General features: G+C 35.1%; 1 protein-coding gene and 1 pseudogene across 4 annotated transcripts in view; one reads left to right on the forward strand and one right to left on the reverse strand.

The window, feature by feature from the left end:
• The window catches only part of LOC135833021 (uncharacterized), a 238,517-nt gene that overhangs the window by 114,724 nt on the left and 103,621 nt on the right, over positions 1 to 20,172 (forward strand). The window lies entirely within an intron of this gene.
• Positions 17,171 to 18,158, reverse strand: LOC135842935 (putative nuclease HARBI1; annotated as a pseudogene).

Below are 20,172 nucleotides of genomic sequence, written 5' to 3' on the forward strand. Positions count from 1 at the left end.
GATGAATTGACGATAGTGGATTGTATGCAGTTTGCTTCGATGCCACCCTGTGCCTGTGTCTGATTTTTGTGATCATTGCTTAATTGGTTTTGTTTGTGCATCTGCTTCTCTATTTTCTTTTAAATTTTACTGGAGATACATAGATCTGGGGTTCTCGAATGAGAAATTCGAACCTCTTTTCAACCCTATTGTGGCGATTGTATGAGAGGTAGTCCATCAACTTTTGTTATTTCTTATCAATATTATGACATTTCAATCATTAAAAGTTTCATTACAAAGAAATTTGGCGTTGAATTCGTGTTCAGCAGGCTGAAATACATAATGAATAATTAATTATCATACTTTTTTCGATGATTCCGATGAAATTGTACAAATTCGCTTTCTTTTTGTTGGATTTCTCAAACATCGTTAAAATAAGTGAAAAAATACCGAGTGAATGAAAATTTCTGGTCTTCCAGCATTCTGTGACGAAGATATGTTTAGTAACACGTAATCTGTTTGTTTTCTGATGCATTTAAAGTCGCCAACCTGACTTCACACAACAGAAAGTTTAGGAGACCCGCAACTTTTCGATCACCCGGTATGAATTTAAAGAATTCGAATCAAATTATCGCGAAAAATATGTTTATCGGGGTGTTTCAATCTACTGAAAAAAAATCCAGAGTTGATCTTTTCAAATGAATGAAGCTTTAATTGTAAAATGAGCCATAAAAATTATGAGAAGTCGTAATTTGGTGATCCCTTTCTCATAAAATCGCGAATGTGGGAGCGAAAGTGGTACAGAATTTCTAATCCTGTTGATCAGTATAAGTAAAAGTATGAAGGATGTTTCCTCAGAGTAATGTACTTTTTAACAATAATATTCATTAAACCCTTGTATGGGAATTTTCACACCCAATTCGAAAATATTGTACTTAGTAACGCATTTCTTTTTACTGTTTCATCGAAGGACATTTTTTACCGAATTATTTCGATGAATTCCCAGGAGTGAAAAAAAAAATTTAATTTAAATGACTAATTCAAATGTACTTTTTCATTTTCAGGTGAGTTGAAGTTGATGCTGTAAATTAATAGAATATTATAAATGTACCTCCGCATGAAAATGAGTAAGTGATTTCATGATTTTTTTTCATCGAAAAATCTCGCTTTCGTGTGCTAGAAAATATAGAAATCAATGCGAAACTGTGAAGTTTATGTTGTGATTTTCTGTGTTGCACCAATTTTTTTGTCTGGAAATGCTTCTCTGTATTAGTGGAGTGAGCAGAATGTATGAAAGATTTTCGCATTTCTTTCATATCTCCGTCATTTTGGACAGTTTTTTCACATTTTATTCAGAAAATCCTAACAAGGGAGACGCTGAATAACATACCACTCGTAAAGGTCACCCTTCTCTAGATTGCGAACGTAGCCCTGGAGAAGAATAAATGAGACTTTTTCAAAAATTGGATTTTCTGAGCGCGTGAAAAAAGAAACCCAACTTTGTATTACCTGAGTTCATTGTAAAATGCAGGGTCATCGTCTGTCATGAACATTTTTGGCTGGATTGTTCCAAATCCTTTCTTCACTTTGAAAAAAAATGTGATCCACGCATTTGTGTCCTTTTTTTTTGGAAAAGCAAATGTTTACACAGGGAAACCATTTCCGAATTCATCAACTACGACAATTGTTGTGAGATAAGTGTCGTATTCTGTGGTACCATGGGTGGAATCTATGCACATTTTTTCAGTTGCGATTACTAAAAATATATCTTCATTCTCTCTCTACACCTACTCTGGAGGAGAGTACATATAAATGGTGTACATACACTGAAATTTCGTTCAGTAACACTAGGCTAAAGTAGCAATTCACTGACGACTCGTTTGTGTGAAGTGTATTATTTTTCCAGATTCTTTTTATTAATTGACAATTTTTAGCATGGATAAGTTCATCATAATTATTAATCACCTCCATAAAATTCTTGACACGGGTTAATTCTCTTTTAGGTTTCATAAGTAGAACAGTATAAGTATCGAAAGCAGAAGCATTCGAATCTCATCTGTAATGGTTTAAGATTAGTAAAATTGAAATGAATAAAATTGCACAGAAATACAAAATTCATACCGTCTTCTTTATCACTTAATCGTCGAATAATCTGCATATGCAGATGGATATCACCTTTGAATCTTGACATTTCAAGACTTGAAAAAATTTATTAGATAATTTATAAATTTGAAAATGATAAGAATTTGTTACGCCGTAAAAGTGTAAATACATACAACAGCACTGGTGTACACTGTACACCGATACACACTGGTCTTACACCATTCTGCAAAGAGTACCTACCTATAGTAGCAAATGTGCACATGTGAAATGAGTCTCAAATCGAAACGCCTTAATAATACGAAAAACTCTCGGATATTGTTCAACATCAATGAACTTAATTTCTTAGGGTAATAGATCCCTAGAATCGACATTTACCAACTGCTCGAAAAAATACGTCTATTTGAAAACACGAGTCCTTAACAAAACAGTGCTCGGTTTCAAAATATCAATGCTACCACTGCCCGGAGCAACAGTATAAAACGATCGTCAGTGACCTGACGTCAGTAATTGCATTTTATCGTTTTTGTTATCCATCAAAAATTCAAAATGAATAAACAAAACAAAATTTCGTCTTATTTTTCATGACTTGCGACCATTTAGGTAGGTGATAGGTACCTACTTATTTTTAAGGAGATTTTTATTCACTGGCATCTTGTGTTTAAGTGAAATACTTATTCTTGTTTTTCATTTTCATTCATTTTACTTATGTTTTTAATGATTTCTTTTTTGTATTGGTTCACTTGTTGAACCTTAATTCTTGGTTGTTCTGCTGCTTATTGTTTTGACTGTTGAGCAATGCAATTCTTCTTGTTTTACATTCCAAAGCAGCTTCTTTGATCGGATCGTTGATATGAGCTGCTCTGGTTTCTGTTCCTTCGAGTATACGAAGAATTAAAAATAACTAATTAAATAATTACAACCACAAAACACCTCAGATAGGTTACATTTCATAAGCTTACAATAATTATATATATATATAATAATATTATTGATACACTTAATTGATTGATGAAAAAATAAGAGTTTCTTCAAAAACTTTATTTAATGAAAATAATTATAATTAAAAAAAAATCAACTCTGAAAATATTCAAGAGTTGATATGTATTGTTCTTACTTTGCGTAGTTAAAATAATTGTTTTCCCTCTACTCCTTCCCACAACCTTTTATTTCGAATTTGATGTCATCTTACCTCGTTTCAAAAAAAGCGCCAAATCGAACCAGCTGCAGATATCACAAATGATGATCAGACTGCGACCAATGAAATTGTCAGAAAATCAAATTCAAACAAAATGATGTATAATATGAATTCTTTAATAAAAGTCGAAAAATCACAACGGGGAACAGCAATCAGCGCCTGTATAGAAAATTTCTGGAGTGACTTTTCACGCAAAATTTACTGATTGCCCTTGTCGCTATAACCTGGAGTTCATCTTGTAGTTCCAGTGGCTATCGTGTCAACTGATGACATCTCGTTGACCAATGACACTGACGTAAAATGCTGTTTCAGAATTCCTATTTATCGTTCTTATCAATCTCTCCACACTTCCTTACTAGCTGAAAAAATATCCGCATAAGAATACGTGCTCCAGAAAGACATTTTCGTCATTACTCTTCACGTTTCGCTGCTCCTGGCGCAGAAGCCGCCATGACCGAATCAGCTGCTACCACATCGTGTAAGCTACACTTTGAGAGGCAGAAAAGTTAAATAGCTTTTATACGCTATCTAAACAGGAAATTAATTCGGAGTCGAAAATTTTAACACGTTGAACGGACTCGACGCGCCGTGACCGACCAAAAAAAAATCGTCCTCGAGCCAACTTTTTGTACCGAATACGAAAGCTACCTGAGATCGGACGAAATGTCGTTACCTTTAGTCGGGAACTTCCTCGATGATCATCGTTTGTAGTTTTTCAATTCTATCGGTGATCTTTGTTGTATTGTACTTGTTATATATCATGTTTCCAATTCTCGACCTAAATTAAAACACGAGCGCAAGATGAGCAGCGTCGACTGTTGCGCTGACATTTAGTGCCAAAATTTGGCCAAATGTGCGACCTGATCTGGGACGATGTCGTGTATTGTAATATAATTTTCTTTTGTATACGATCTTTTCAAACGCGCATACCTTTTGTTACGAATTACTTATGTCAAGACTGACTAAACGAATTAACTAAGGCTGCGCTTTATTTACCGTATGCAAAATGACACGCCATGTACCTTGTCAGCCACATCTCGGTATATAAATGTTGCTCTGTATGCAGCTCTCGTATCAGGGTAATTTTTTTCTCGCTATTGAAACTTTCGCTAATTAATAGCGTAGGTACTCGTACTTTTACAATACGCTTTTGTTTTTTTCAACGCCAATTAAACGTAACGACAAATGTTGGATTTTTTCCAAATGTAAAATCTCTCTGTACTCCCTTCCGGCCGTCTACTTTGAAGCTCGACTATTGGTCGTTTGTGTTTATACGGTGCGTTCGTACGGTAAATTTTTCCGCCAATTATTTCGATAATGTTTTGTTTTTATTTAACTAATCTTGTACGCAAACACAGACGCATTAATAATGGAAGGTTATTTTTCATCGTCTCTTTCCTTCGCTCGCTCGTTTCTTTCATATTTTTTTTTATTTCGTCGGTCGTCTTGTTCGGAACGCGATTAAGTATTACTTTGTGTTTCCATGGATGGTTTGATTGCGTGGGTGGAAATGAAGGCTGATGGTTGTAATGAGCTTTTATGAATTGTAAAACGATGGAGAAGCTTTGTGTGTTTTTTTCAGGTTGATTCTATTCATTTTTTACAGTATTAGGGAAAAGCTTCGGTTTACCATAATCATTGTTTTTTTCTTTTTCAATGGTATACTTTTTTCAATCGAAAGAGAAGAGGTTGTACATTTTTGATCGATGCAGGAAACCGTAACGTTGAAGGATGAAGAAATTGTTGAAAATTTAGGGGTTCATTTTTACTGACCCATTTACGAGCTTTACTAAAAACACGAATTTGAATTTCGAGTGCCTGAATAGTGAATATCCTCGTACATCGACGGATCGTTAAAATGCCATACGACTTATCAATTCTGTTGGCATTGAGGACGAGAAATTGCCCATCAACCTCGACATCGTGTCGCTTTTCAGCCATTAAATATTGCATAGAAATTTACGAAAGTACCTACGCCTGGTCTCGAGTATACCGCATATTGTGGTTCGAATGAGGCTATGTTCATGTTAGTGGTACATTTTACGATGTCATTGAGGAAAATATAAAAATCAGATTAGTTACCGAAGCTGAACGGGAAGGGAAAAAAACTATTTTCGCTTCGGATTAGATAACGTTGTGATGTTTTTTTTTTTTTGTTCTCCACTTTAGTCTACCTCGACGTTGTTGCTTGTTTTTAGGGGCTGTTTTCTTACCCTTCGTTTGCCTCTCTTCCTCGGTGTATGTTTCTTTTTTCATTTTTTTTTCTTTCTTTAACGACAATAACGACGCTAGTAAAATCGCGAAAATGAAACTTTTCGCGTAAACTTATTTATAAATTTTTAATAAAAAACATCGTAATTCCCCGGTTTCGTTTGTATATAGAGCGTAAGAAAAACATCAAAAGCTTGTTAAACCGTTGCCGAAGAGTTATTTGCGGCCGTCATCGTCATTCACCCCCTTAGCCAATCTCTTGTGTTTTTCTCATCATCGTTATGTACGAACTATACGAAGGAAAAATTACAAAGTACTTGTTAAAAATTTTCTACGTCGAGGTGAACGTAATTATCAGCGGTTTTTTGCCCTGGTTCAAATACGAAAATACGTGTACTAGAAAACAGCGGTTAGGTATATTATGAGGAGATGGTGTGTGGTTTTATGAATGTTTTGCAGGAGTATATAGAGGGATGAGTCCCTCGGTGGCGTAGTAGGTAGAGCCGCGGACCTCCGTTCACGAGGTACCCGGTTCAAACCCAGCTACAGAGGCAAGCTTGTGCGTGTAATTAAAAATCTTTCGTGCAATTATCAACATTACACGCCAAGTACCGGGGGACTACCAGTTTAGCCGAGCTAACAGATAATGCACGCCATCTGTTAGCAGAATCAAAAAGCTGAAACTGGTTCGAGCGTCTATAGAGGTCAACACTGAGGAGCTCAGGGTCTCTAAACTACCCGGCTAGCTCCAAGGTGCTTGTGTAGATGTCACTAGAAAGCAACGGGAAACTACTAGTGGAAGCTCGAAACAACGTCGATTCCCCAGAATAATCGCAGTGGAAATAGGCATTCGCCTCGCCCTGTTAGGGTACCACAAAAATGCGATTTCCAATGTCCTGTAAAGGACAAGGAACCACGACGACGACGACGATAGAGGGATAGAAGTAAGAGGGTTTGCTATGATACTTGTTCTGGACTTTACGTTCGTCCACTTCTGTGTTCAGTTGTGCTGAAACAGGTGTTTAATGAGATATGTAGATTTTGGATTAATGAAAGAAGGGATGAGATATGTAAACGGAGTTTGAGGTTTCAAACAAATTGAAATCTGAATTTGCGCGTTCCATTGTTTGATTTGATGCATGAACCTTTACTGATATGAATTCAATTGCCATAGACCACGAAGGGGTGCAATCGTTAGAAGAGAAGTCGATTGGAAGGCGACGGTTCTACGAAAATTCATCCTGCGAAATTCATCCTGTGAAAATTGATATTGCCTAAAATTCATATTGGGGAAAATTAATATCGCGAAATTCATCGTGTGAAAATTAATATTGCCGAAAATTCATAGTGGGGAATGTGGGGAAAATTAATATCGCGAAATTAATGCCTAGGTACCCAGGTGTTAAGACACATTCGTAGCATTTATATTCTACTCGTAGGTAAATGAAGTGAATATCTACGCTAACATGTAGTTTTGTAGCTGATAGGTAGGATCTCATTCCAGCGAAAAAGAGCTCAGCGTTATCCATTGAAATTATGGAATTGAAGCATATGTTTCCAAAATGCACTAAGTCCAAAAAAATATTGATAAGAAATTCATGGTACTTAGTACAATTTGGGTATGATCTCAATTGATTGATTTTTGTGACATTTGTAATAAATGCTCAAGTTTTGTACAATATGAATTTCGCAATATTAATTTTCTCCACTATGAATTTTCCGCAATATTAATTTTCACACGATGAATTTCGCGATATTAATTTTCCCCAATATGAATTTTCGGCAATATTAATTTTCACACGATGAATTTCGCGATATTAATTTTCCCCAATATGAATTTTCGGCAGTATTAATTTTCACAGGATGAATTTTCCGGTCACCGAAGGGAATTATAAATTGCGCAACTTGTCCAAAAATCAGCACTCTGGACCAAGTACTTAGTGGAGGAAAACATTGTTTTTGTTTTGGCGTTGAAAAACTTTTGTCTTTTGTCCTCACTTTTCAAACTGACTTTGGAGGCTACAACTTCGTATGTACATTCGCGAGAAAATTGTTGAAAGTACCTACGCTGAGCAGTTTTCTGAGCAGACAAAGTTTCTTTTTCTTCATCATCCTTTGCCATTGCGCAATTCGTTCGTTCATTTCTAAACAGTAGTTGCATTCATCAACGCGGCTGGTGCAGAAAACGAAATTTTGAAACAGGTATTGAAAATAGAACGAAAATGAGATTCTTTCACTTGCAGTTCAGGATTGACACTATCGTTATACATTCTTGATGATTTAGCTACACACAATTCTGACAATAAATATTGACGAACACTTTTAGATCTTCCATAGTGAGATTCCTTAGTTTTCAATTTTCTTATAAACGATTTAACTGATTATGGTTCGTGTCGATTACCACCGCGCGTTTCCCATGGGATAAGTGCATCCATCTCGTTTAAATCTAGTGACAACTTCGAACACTCTGTGTTTCTTAATTTGTAAAATCTCAAGAAATGAAAATCTTGAGAAATAACATTTACGAAAAAGCTCGAAATTTTATTAGGAATAAGATTGAGTATTTTGACTGTTTGAAGAATTTATTCTAGAAATGGACCGCTCTCCATCCTCACCTATTCTTGAATCATGCATCCTCGTATTTCATGAATTAGAATTACCCATGTTATATGGGATTTTTTAGAGGGGTGAGGGGTCGAGGAAAAAATTTTTTATTCTATTTTAAGGATGAGACGTAGCATTGTAGATCATTTTCGACCAAATTCGAGTCAAGGATTGATTTCACCATTGACAGATTGGGGAGATTGCTTTCATCAATTACATCCCATCAATTTTCCTTGCACTTATTCGAGTTCAGAGAGATCAATTTTGACCCTCATCAAAAGACTTCCGGATCAGAAATGCTAAAAATCGGCTGTGATCGATAATCGATATTAATCGAAAGTCGAATTAATTCGTTTCATATTTGTAGTTCATGTTCGGAATTATAGTTTTGTTTTGTACTGTTCTGTTTTATTTCATTTTTTTGTTTGATAAAAATTGACAAACATTGCATTTTTTTTCTTTGTAAAAAGCAATTTTCTCAATCATTCAATTTTTTGATTTTTATCACAAGTGTTATTGATTTTTTCAAATCTGTCCTTTCATTTTGAGTAATTCGCGATTTTTTGAATGATTCCACTTTAGGGTAGAGTTGATCAACTTTATTTCAATGATCAACCAAGAATTGAACAACGTCGAAATAAATAGACGTTTGAAGAAAAAAATTCAAGAACGACCACGAAGCATAAACGAAAGGCGAAACCTCCCTCCTTCCCCTTTCAAAAAAGGAAAAAATTGACCAATAAAACTTTGGTAGTCGTCAGAATTTTGCTATGAATTACCCTTTTACTTAGTTGGAAAGAACCCCCTCGTCCTTCTCCCAAACGAAGTTCCTCAAAGTTTGAAAGGAAGCTTTATGCAAACATCAACAACATCGTTGGAAGGTTGAGGAATAAGCTTTATTTTGAAAAGCGGGTTGTGAGAAATTTTTAGGGTAATTGGATTGTTTTCATTTCTTTGATTTCTTTAATTGGGGAAGGGGTGCCCAAGGGACGACTTATTTTTGAATTGGTATCGAGGTGCAGCTAATACGCGTTTTCCAAGTCGATTAAACGTTGTCTTGTATTACGAAAAGTCGACTCCACTCTGGGCGCGCTTTATTTACGATTTTAACTCTTCAACTTAATATACATTAAAAGAAGGGAGAGAAAGACGCAAGCCATTGCAAAGCGAACCTTTTTATCTCTTGCAAAAGTATATAGTATACGTCAGTGTGGCGTATCGTATATACGCGTATATATCTCCGTAGCAATACTGCCCATAAAATCTCGAGCACTAAAAACATTTTAGCCCTATAATCGAACACAAATATTCCACTATCGTAAAACTATCCGCACACTCGATAGTCTCGCTGTGTGTTGTGTCTACTCGTATCTTGGTTCATTTCGATGAAGATAGACGCTATTCATTGGCTGGCGTGCCTGTGCAGCAATCTCATGTAGTACCACTGATGGCCTCTCGGTTTCCCTGCACAGCCTCGGCGTTTCCTTGAAACTAACGCAAACCTCATCGTAAAATGGTTGCTCGGTTGCAGCTTTTAAAATAAATTACCCATTTTAGAGGCGGCAGTCGCCGCATAATGGCTACGCAATGTAAAACATCGCGAAGTGTAACGCTTAAAATTAAATCTCGTCCGAGCAATTTGCCCATTTAGACGAACACATTCGTGTATTGTACGTACTACTGAAGAAGTATATTATACCTAGAGACCTACACATGCCCGTAGAACGTATGTCTTTGTCTTTTGTAATGTTTGATCTTATGTAACAATGCACTCGGTATTCTTTTTTTTTTTTTCGTATGGGTGTATTTTGCTTCGCTGTCTGGATTTTTTGGTCTCTCTGTCTCTGTCTCTCTTTTACTCTTGTGGGAATAGAGTAATACAGAACGTAGCATCGCGACTCGATGTTGGAAACTATTTCTAGTTGAGTAATTAATAAGATAAATTGTAATGGCCTTTGTCCAGATTTTCTTAATTTTTAATCTCAACCCGGAGTGATTCTAGTGTATTTGGCACGTAAAGGTAATTCCGCACATTATAAATTCTATAATCGCTTTCTTTCATTTTACGTCGCGTCGTATTCTCAGATCCCTCCTCTGTACCCTGCTTTTGTCTTCGGAGACTGATGCGACCTCTCGTATGTATAAATCATCGCGAACACCGTGTTAACATACCCCGAGACATACTATGTTTTATCAAATCGCATTATTCTTTCATTTTCACGACTTGTGTTGACGCAGCATGTCTGCTTAGTCGATGTCCAGCTGCTGGATTTGCCCAGGGGTGCTGTTATGTAGTATCATAAATATTTTCATTCGCGGTTCTTCTTGCGTCTCTTGTTTTATGCAGAAACTTGGGTAATTTACTTTGACTGAGACGACCGACTTGGCGTCGTTTGTTTTGTATCGAGTCGTTGTATAATTTCTGCAGGGTTTGAAACCATTTGGATTTTATTGGTTGTTGTGGTAGGTGGTTTTTGAAAAACTACAAAATAATGGTTTTTGGTTATGGTTTCTGAAGTGGTTTCACAATCATAAACTATAATTCAGGGCTTAAAACCACCAAAACCAAATAAAACCACCACAGCCATTGTTTTTCAATTGGTTTTACCACTACCACAACCATTTCAACTTCTTTCTGTACATTTCAAAAACAACAACAAAAAACCAATATGTTAGAAAAAAAATTGGATTGAAAAAACCAAAACCATCAAATAGTTTTGTTCTTTGGAGAAAACCACAACCACAAGAACCATTTCAATTTTCAAATGTAACCATAACAAATAACAACCAATTCATGAAATGGTTCTTTTTGGTTTCTCCAATTTTTCTGGACCAGTGATGAAAATTTTCTGTTTTTTGGTCTCAAATCAGACAATACTCGTACCTTAATTTGTTTTTTGGTAAATTTATTTGAAAATTCGAAATTTTTTTGATATCAAAACCACCACAACCACGAAAACCATTTGAAAATTTGAAATAGTTTTTCATATCAAAAACCACCACTACCTCAAAAAAAAGTATTATTACAAAACCAAAACCACATCCACACCATATTAAAAAAAAATTGAAACCATTTCAAAACCAGAACCAAGAAAAACTGTGATTGAAAAACCAATTCAGAAACCATAACCAAAAACCAATATTTTTGAGTCCTTTAAAAACCACCTACCACAACAACCAATAAAATCCAAATGGTTTTAAGCCCTGCTATAATTGTTTCCAATTGGTCAAAATAATGGTTTTTGGTTATGGTTTCTGAATTGGTTTCACAATCATCTACTATAATTGTTTCCAATTGGTTTCCAAGTTTCATTTTTTTTTTTCAGTATGATGTGAATGTGGTTTCGGTTACATATGTACTTGTATTTTTTTTGTGGTGGTAGTGGTTTTTCGTATCAAAAACCATTTCAAATTTTCAAATGGTTTTGGTGGTTGTGGGGGTTTTCCATATCAAAAACCATTTCACAGTGTGTAATGGTTTTGGTGTTTTTTCTTAAAAATTTACTAAAAAAATGATGTATTATTTAATAAACTGGATTACTAAAATTTGAATTTGTATGCTTCGTACTTGTTTGTACTTTGTAGTTTGTTTAGTATCATTGATGACTCACAAATCACAATTGTTGGTTTCATTGAAGACACCAGTAAGGTTCTCTAGGTTCCCATGTTTGGGGAACAAATTGCATTAATGGGTGTAATAGAATACCCTGCCCAATTGACCGAATCACAAAAAATTTGAGCTTTCAAAGAAAAATGATGTTGGATAATGAAAGTTTTGTAAAAGATCAAACCCTCATTACCAACAAAACAAAGGAACATTGATTGGAAATTTTTTTCAATAATTATTCAACAACACGAGTAAAAAACATTTTAAAAAAAGCACTTTTTGAAAATATTTTCAAAGAATTAATGAAGAAATAAATCGTAATAATAACGGTAGTAAAAAAGGTCGTCTGGCAGTTCACAAGTTGATCAAAAATTAAAACTTGGTGAAAGAAATGTCTTGCCCAAAAAATGAAAAAAAAAACGAAAATCTATGTCACTAAGAGAGGATTTTTCTTCGAGTCATGAAATTTTGTTGGAAATCGGACCCAAATATGACATCAAATTTGGCCAAATTGAGGAAAGTAGGTAATGTAATTTCTGTTTCGGGAATCGTCATTTCTTTCGGCGCATTGAACTCGTCGTTTTCTAATTTTTGAAAAAGATTTGATGCTCTGAAGGTGCGAGCATCATGCTGTCGACCGAAGCCACCGACATCAATACACATGAATTTTTTATCTGCGTCTGCTACACCTTGCAGCACCACAGAAAAAAATGGGGGTAACTATAATAATCATTTTTGCTTTGAAGCACGAGATGTGGCATGGAATTTTATTCCATTTTGGGAAAACATAAGACGTATTTTACCAATTGATCGGATGTTGGAGTATGAAGATGAACATAGAGAGAAATAGTGATGAAAGTAAAAATGAAAATTCATCTGCAAGTTCAGTTTAGTTATTTCGTTTACGCTATGGATTCTAGGTTTCATTCACTATTTCTCTCTATGTTCATCAGATTTCAACATTCGATTATGTGATAAAATACTTATTTTTTTACAAAATGAAAGAAAATTCTATGCTACTTGTCGTGAATCAAAGCAATAAATTTTGTGTCATATTTTGGTTCGATTTCCGACGAGATTTTAAGACTTGATGAAAAATCTTGAAAAATCCTAGTCTTAGCGACATAGATTTTTCTTTTTTTCATTCTTTGAGCAAAGGCATTTTTATTTTGCCAACAAGATTTTGATTCTCGCTGAATTTGTGAACTTCCAGATGCCTGTTTACAATCTTATTTTTTTATATTTTTTCTAATTTATTTTCTATTGTAATAAAAAAAGAGTACGTTTGTTCAATGTTTTTGATCCATTAAAAAAAAAATGCGTATTAATTCAATTTTTTGTTGGAAATGTCACATTTGTGCTTTTTGGGAACTTTCATGTTCCCACAAAACTTTTTATCGAAAGCTCAATTTTTTTATGATTTGACCAATTGGGCAAGGCGCCCCATCACACTCATCAAAGCAATTCAATTTGCCAACTCTCTAACCTAGGGAACCTCCACAGAGTTAAATTTAAAAATCAAGGAACAGAAAGAAAATTTCAATTGATTCACCACTTAAAACTAAATGTAAGTAATATTTTTTAGCAAAATAGAATTAATAATCAGTAATCATCACCTAAGCACACATTTTGCATTATCAAATAGGAAATTGGAATGTAGATTCTAGTTGAACTAAAAAAGTAAAAAACTGAAAAAAAAAAATAAGAAAAACTCTCAAAAATAAATGGGAAAAAGAATTATTTTGGCATCATGAAAAATAGAATAGAGTAAGTTTCAAAAATGACTCGAAATATAATACATAATTATTTAGGAGTAACGTTATTTTGGCACTATAAAAATTAAAATAGAACAGACTTAAGTTACAGAATGACTCAAAAATATATCTACATTTGAGTAAAATTTGGCACCATGAAATCAGTGTTGGCAAAAATAATTAATCTTTTCGTTTTAAAAAATGCAAAACAAAATGAATTATGAAACAAGTGAATACTTTAATGCATGAGAAAACCGAAACGTTTTAAATTAAGGACACCGTTTTGAAAACCCTTAACATTTTACCTTTTTGTTGGAAAATTAACGAGAAAAAATCACATAAAATAATTATAAAAAATTGAACGAAAACATTTTTGTTCAGCCAACATTGCATAAAATAAACTATGTTTCAACGACAATAAAAATATGTACTTAATAGGAAAAAAAACAATTTAGGAAATTGATCATATTTTTGTTCAGCCAACATTGCATAAAATAAACTATGTTTCAACGACAATAAAAATATGTACTTAATAGGAAAAAAAAAACAATTTAGGAAATTGATCATCCCTTTAAAAAACACATACAGAAGGTACTTTTGAGTCCGTACATGAGTGTCGCATTCCAAAAATTTCTCAAATTCCCATCAACAAAAGATCAACGATTACGCGTAACTATCAATTACTACAATGTCACAGATTTCATTTTCATTGAACAATTCAAAATTGTTCCGCAAGAGTGAAATATTATCAGGTGTTAAACTTGATAACGAAGTCCGCAGTGGGTTTAATATAAAATGTGCTGCGGAGAAAAGTCTTTCCACGCTGACTTGAGTGCCAGGTATGCTCATAACCGCATTGGCAATCTGGTATAAGAACGGATACACAAGTTTTTTACTGAACCAGAATTCAATAATATTAATATTAGAAGACTTGAAGGATTCCCCGTTGTGATAACTCATTATTTCGGCTATCGAATTTTTCATATCATCTTCATCATCCTTTGATTTCTCATTTTCGGTCTGAGAAATTTTGTCTGCTTGTCTCAACAAAAACCGATCTAGATCGGACAAGTTTTCATTTTCGTTATTTCCTGTAATCTTTGACTTTGTCCTTCGTTAGATTAGAGGCTTCAGTTGCTTGAAGATAAGCACTGGTCCCTGATTCTGATGAAGTTTTAATTTACCAAAAACATGAAAAAAAGTTGTGAAAAGTCCGGATTTTTGAATATCAAATTTTGGTAGACATCTTATGAGAATCCAAAAAAGTGAGTAGAAATTACCACCGCGCGTCCTTTCCATTTCTTCAATTTACCGGTGTTTTAGTCTTGGGTTTAAAAATGCCAAAATAGGTTTATTATTAAGAATCAGTAAATTTTTGAATGCTTTGTTGTTTGTTATTATTGTCATGGTGCCTATTTTGTTTCCTCCTTTCACGTTGACTACAAACTTTCTTACTCTTCTCGGATGGAGGTTCATTAAAATTTCGATCAAACGATTTTTTGCTTGGGTATTTGCAAAAATGCGATTTAAATAATTGTCAACTCTGGTCTTTTTCGTAATTCTGCTCGAACGAGTACACAAATTATACGAGTTCGCGGTACATCCGTATCCCAAAGAGTGAATGACGTGTTTTCCAAAGCTCGCGAGTGTTCGTCTTCGTATTCATCGTCGACGGTGTTTCCCTTGGATTTTTTCTGGTTTACCCTCTAAACGCGTGCTTGGTAATCAATCTTCGACATACACACGTCGCTTTTAACAAATTCTCTAAACACCTTTTTGCTCGCACGCCTCCACACAAGATGTGTCGGGAAGCGTGGAATACCCTTATAAAAATAGATGGCTGGGGGTAAGGTGGGGGTGGAACCGGAGTGAAAAACCGTACAATTTAGCGCAATAATTTACATACAATCGACAGTTAATCAATGCCTGGGAAAAAACACCGGAATCGATAAATTTAAACAATCTGAGAGAGGCACCAAGTGTGTCTCTGCATAAGGTGCTCCTCCTCCGCTCTCTCTTTTTATGTTCGTTCGTCGGTATTTTCACGCTTATACCTACCTCTAATGCACGAGCGAAGGTAGGAAGGTACATATCAACTCACGGATACACTTATACAATTTATCGTATTCGTCGATACCGTCCCGTCCGCGTCTTCCATCCCGTCCTGTGCCCCTTTTCTATGGGTCTCATCCAGTATTCTCTATCGTCGTGACACCTGCTGCCGTAAAATCGCGAGTATTCGGCGACGAAGCTGAGCTGCGGCGTGAAAAAACAAAATCAAATTAAACCTTCGACAAAATGTCGTCTCGCTAGTGGCGCGTTTTCTCATCAATTTTCTCAAAGATAAGCGAATAAATAAGCGAACGAGACTTTTCGACGTGAAGGAAAGGAATACATAATGGGCGGAGAAGTGTAGAGCGGAGTAAAATACGAACTGCTGCGCGTAAATTGCGAATGGGACGGAGTTTTTTTTCTTTTTCACGACGATGGTACGCAGATTAATTTTGCATGTAATTTTTTTGTAAATTACGTGTCGTTGGTGCGAGATGCGTAGGTACCGTACACATTCGCAGGAGAGTACGAGGAAAAGTTTTTGGTTTCGTTTTTCCTTTCTCGCCGTTTGTCGTTGGTGGAAAGTTTCGTGCAGTTGGGATTCGAGATTTTGAGAATTTGATGGTAATTCGATTGATCGATTGGAAAAGTATATCTCGAGTGGTTAAAAATCCTAGCTTTGCGGCCTAGATTTTTGTTTTTTGCATTTTCTGCACAATGTTGTATTTCTGTCAGTTTTTCAATATTTAAAATTAAGTTAGGTTAGATTAACCATAAGCAGTTAAACATACAAATCAAAGTACATTCCACAGGGATAAATCCATAAGCTGAAAGAAAACTTTGAGTTGCCATCTCATCGTTTTTCTCGGGCTGCTGTAGTATGAAGTAAGCTGATCGGCTTTATCCACTCCTACCATAAATGATAAATTTGTTATATTCCGCAATAACTTTTGGCTTGATATGATTTCTTATGACGAATCAGGACTCATTCGAGGTCGGCGATTTCGAATATGACGTCAAAATTGATCCTAGTGTTTTTAATTCCGAGATATGCGCCCGTTTCCTATGAAGAAAGGGCGAACGCTCAAATCTGACAGCAGATTTGGACTCGGCAGCCTCAAATTAGTCGAAAACGACATTTTACTCAATTTTTCTGAAAATCAAAAAAATCCAAAAAATGCAAAGGGGGGTAGTTCATACATTTTTTTTGGGCAAAAAAATGTTCTGTCGCGAATCAAACAGAAAATTGGGCTATGGGTTTTTTTTTTGGGACGGCGAATTCGTTTCCGGTGCCAGATTTTCATCAGAGCGTACCGTTCTTTCAAAAACTATAACCTTTTTTGGGTTCAAAAATGCCCTGAAAATAAATTTTCAAATTTTTCATTTTTTTATGACAGATTCTGATTAATTTGAGGTCATAGATTTCGAATATGACGTCATAAATGACCCAAGTGTTTTTTATTCCAAGATATGCGAAATGTTCTCATGTAATTGTGAACCTACCAATGAATGTATGTACCTACTTAAAATAGGTTTTACATTTTAATCACATAGTTTTAAGAAAGTAAAAATAGTTCTTAAATTTTAAAAGAAAAAATGTCTTGTTTTTAAAAAAATAAAAAATAAATTCTTGAATGTTTTTATGAAACCTTGATTTTAAAATGATCAGACAGGCTCAGGATCATCAACAATTTCTTCATCTTCTTCTTCTTCTTCATTGCAACTATCATTCACTACCGTTCTGTAGAAGACTTGTCCTTCATCCTGCAACGTCATCAGAAAATCTTTGTCGTCTTCCAAGCAAATGTTGTGTAAAACACAACGTGCCATAATTGTAGCAGGAATAAAATTTGTGCTGGTCATAAATAAAGATATTTCAATCGACGAAATCTTTCAAACAGTAAAGAAAATGTTCGCTCGATCACCTGTATGGGGTCATTGCAGTTCAAATTAGCCAAAAATTTTAATCATTACTATTAATTTCATTTTGAATGTATTTTTTTTACTGTGTACCTAAGTGTACCTAATATTTTTTCATTGATAAACAAATAACAAAACAAAATATTTTGGTTTTGCAATCTAGTATTTTTTAACATTTTAGTTTTCTTTAATTACATGTCGAGTCTTAGCATGTTTTGTATTAAATTGTTTATGTTCATCTGTAAAGTTGCCTCTTTGGATGAATGGTGGTATGCACCAGCCATTTGATGGGTATGCTTTATCCCCAATTATATGCTGTTCGTTGTCAAAAAAAAGCGGCCTTATTTGCCTCAATATCTTTAAAAATATCCGAATTTCTAAAAATTCGAATATCTGACACAACGCTCGGATACCCAGTGTAGCAATCGATTAACTTACGTTTATGGTCACAAATGCCTATATGTACACAAAACAAAAAGTATTATTCATTTTAGCACTTCTAACATAATTTCGTGGGGGGGGGGGTCTGCAAACATCTGAAGTAAAAATGTAATATTTCCAAACTAATGGGAATGATCAAAATCAATGGTCATGATCTCGTGAATCAGTAAGAGTACATACCCTGAAGTATGATCGCATATTGACACTTCCTATTGATGTATGCATGTGGTGATTCTTTAGGAGCCTTTATAGGCACGTAAGTTCCATCAACAGCGCCAACCACGTTTCTCATACCAGCACATTTTTAAAATTTTTGTGATTCAACTTTTCGCTCATTTGAAGAGGGCCATGTGATGATTTGTGGTGCAATGATTTTCAGTGCCTTTACTACACGTACAAAGGACATCCACAAAATATATTTTGGAATTCCAAACCTCGAACTAACGGATCTGCAATGTTTAATTGAGTTATGTAAGCCTATTAGGGGTAATAATAGATTGGCCCTTTTTCTAACCTGTTGAATTTTTTCAAATTTTCAAAAAATATATATATTTTTAAAGAGTTGCCTATCATTGAAGTTTAAGGGGTGGATGATCTTTTTAAAAAATTGAGAAAAACATATTTTTGATCATGGGAATATCCGTCATGAAAAATGAAAAATTCCACAATTTTTTGAAGTCATTTTTGAGCTCGAAAAAGGTAGTTTACGAAAGAATGGTGCGCTCTGGTGAAAATTTGGCACCGGAAATGAATTCGCCGTCCCAAAAAACCCCCATAGCCCAATTTTCAGTTCGATTCGCGACAGAAAGTTTTTTTGACCAAAAAAATGCATGAACTACCACCCCCTTTGCATTTTTTGGATTTTTTTGATTTTCAGATAAGTAAATTGAGTAAAATGTCGTTTTCGACTAATTTGAGCGCTCGCCCTTTCTTCATGGGAAACCGGTGGCGCATATCTCCGAATTAAAAACACTAGGATCAATCGCTGACTGGAATCGATCAACTTTTTGTATATGATTCAGTTACGATTCAACATAGACGATCCGATGTGAGTTTTATACCGAAGGATTTTTCCGCGGAATTCTGTTTTCTTTTTCTGAATATACGAAGGAATTATCTGATCCGAACCTCCGTACCCCGAACTGGAGGACGTTGACGGCATGTATGTATAACTTTCTGGCCTATGCCTTATACACATAGGGCATACATGTTATTGCTGTACAGCGGTGGAGTGAATTCAAGGACACTTTCAAGTGTCTCATTGATCTCGTCCACCACAATCGCATTAGATTTGAAAACGAAACGAAATAAATACCACGAAAAACACATGGCGTGAATAAAATTTTATCTGTATCACTAGCACTGCTTACGGAGAATGCCATCCATGAACCTTTGAAATGATTGGGCAGAATTTTTTAAACCAAATGGCATAAATGGAAACTTGAATAAACTAAATGGAGTGATGACTGCAGTTTTTTCAACATCACCTGGTGCTACAGGAATATGAGAATATGCACATTTAATATCGAGTTTAGTAAATTTTACAGCACCATGAAGAGTCGCATTAAAATCGAGAATGTTTGGTACTGGATATTTGTCTGGTTTCCTTACAGAGTTTAATTTACAATAATCACCACACATTCGCCATTGTTCTTCACCTTTTTTACTTGCAACGTGAAGTGGCGAGGCCCATGGGCTTTTAGATGGCCGAATTTCACTCTTGCGCAGCATTTCCTCGAATGCGAGCTTTGCAGCTTTCAGCTTTTCTGGTGATAACCGTCGTGCTTTGGCTGGGATGGGAGGACCAGTAGTTTCGATTACATGCTGAATCGAATGAGTGTTGCCGCATGCACGCTTGATATTTGGTCTAGTCAAATCGTAAATCTGGAAACTGTTCTAATAATTTCGCAAATTCTTGTGAACGATCTATAGTGCTTACCGAGGTATGAGAAATATCATTATTATCACCAGTAAACAGCAGAGTTGCCGCATCGATAAGTTTAGCATGTTTGGGATCAGGTAATAAATGGTAATTCGCTACACTGAAAGAAATAATGCGCCAATGGTTCTTAAACATTGTGTAGGAATCATTCCTCAATATTGGTTAAAAGTAGGACAGCCCTGAAATTGCGGAAACGTTTTCAAAAAATAGGAATGGTACCTTTACACGTTGAATAATCAATGCATATAAAAAATTGATAATCGTTCACCAATAATGGCAAGCATTACTGTATTTTTAAGAGTGATTACTCAACTCGTTTTGGAACCATTACTAACAAGCTGTTATACGAGTAATTATCACGGTG

This window comes from Planococcus citri, chromosome 1 (assembly GCF_950023065.1).
Source record: "Planococcus citri chromosome 1, ihPlaCitr1.1, whole genome shotgun sequence".
Lineage (NCBI taxonomy): Eukaryota > Metazoa > Arthropoda > Insecta > Hemiptera > Pseudococcidae > Planococcus > Planococcus citri.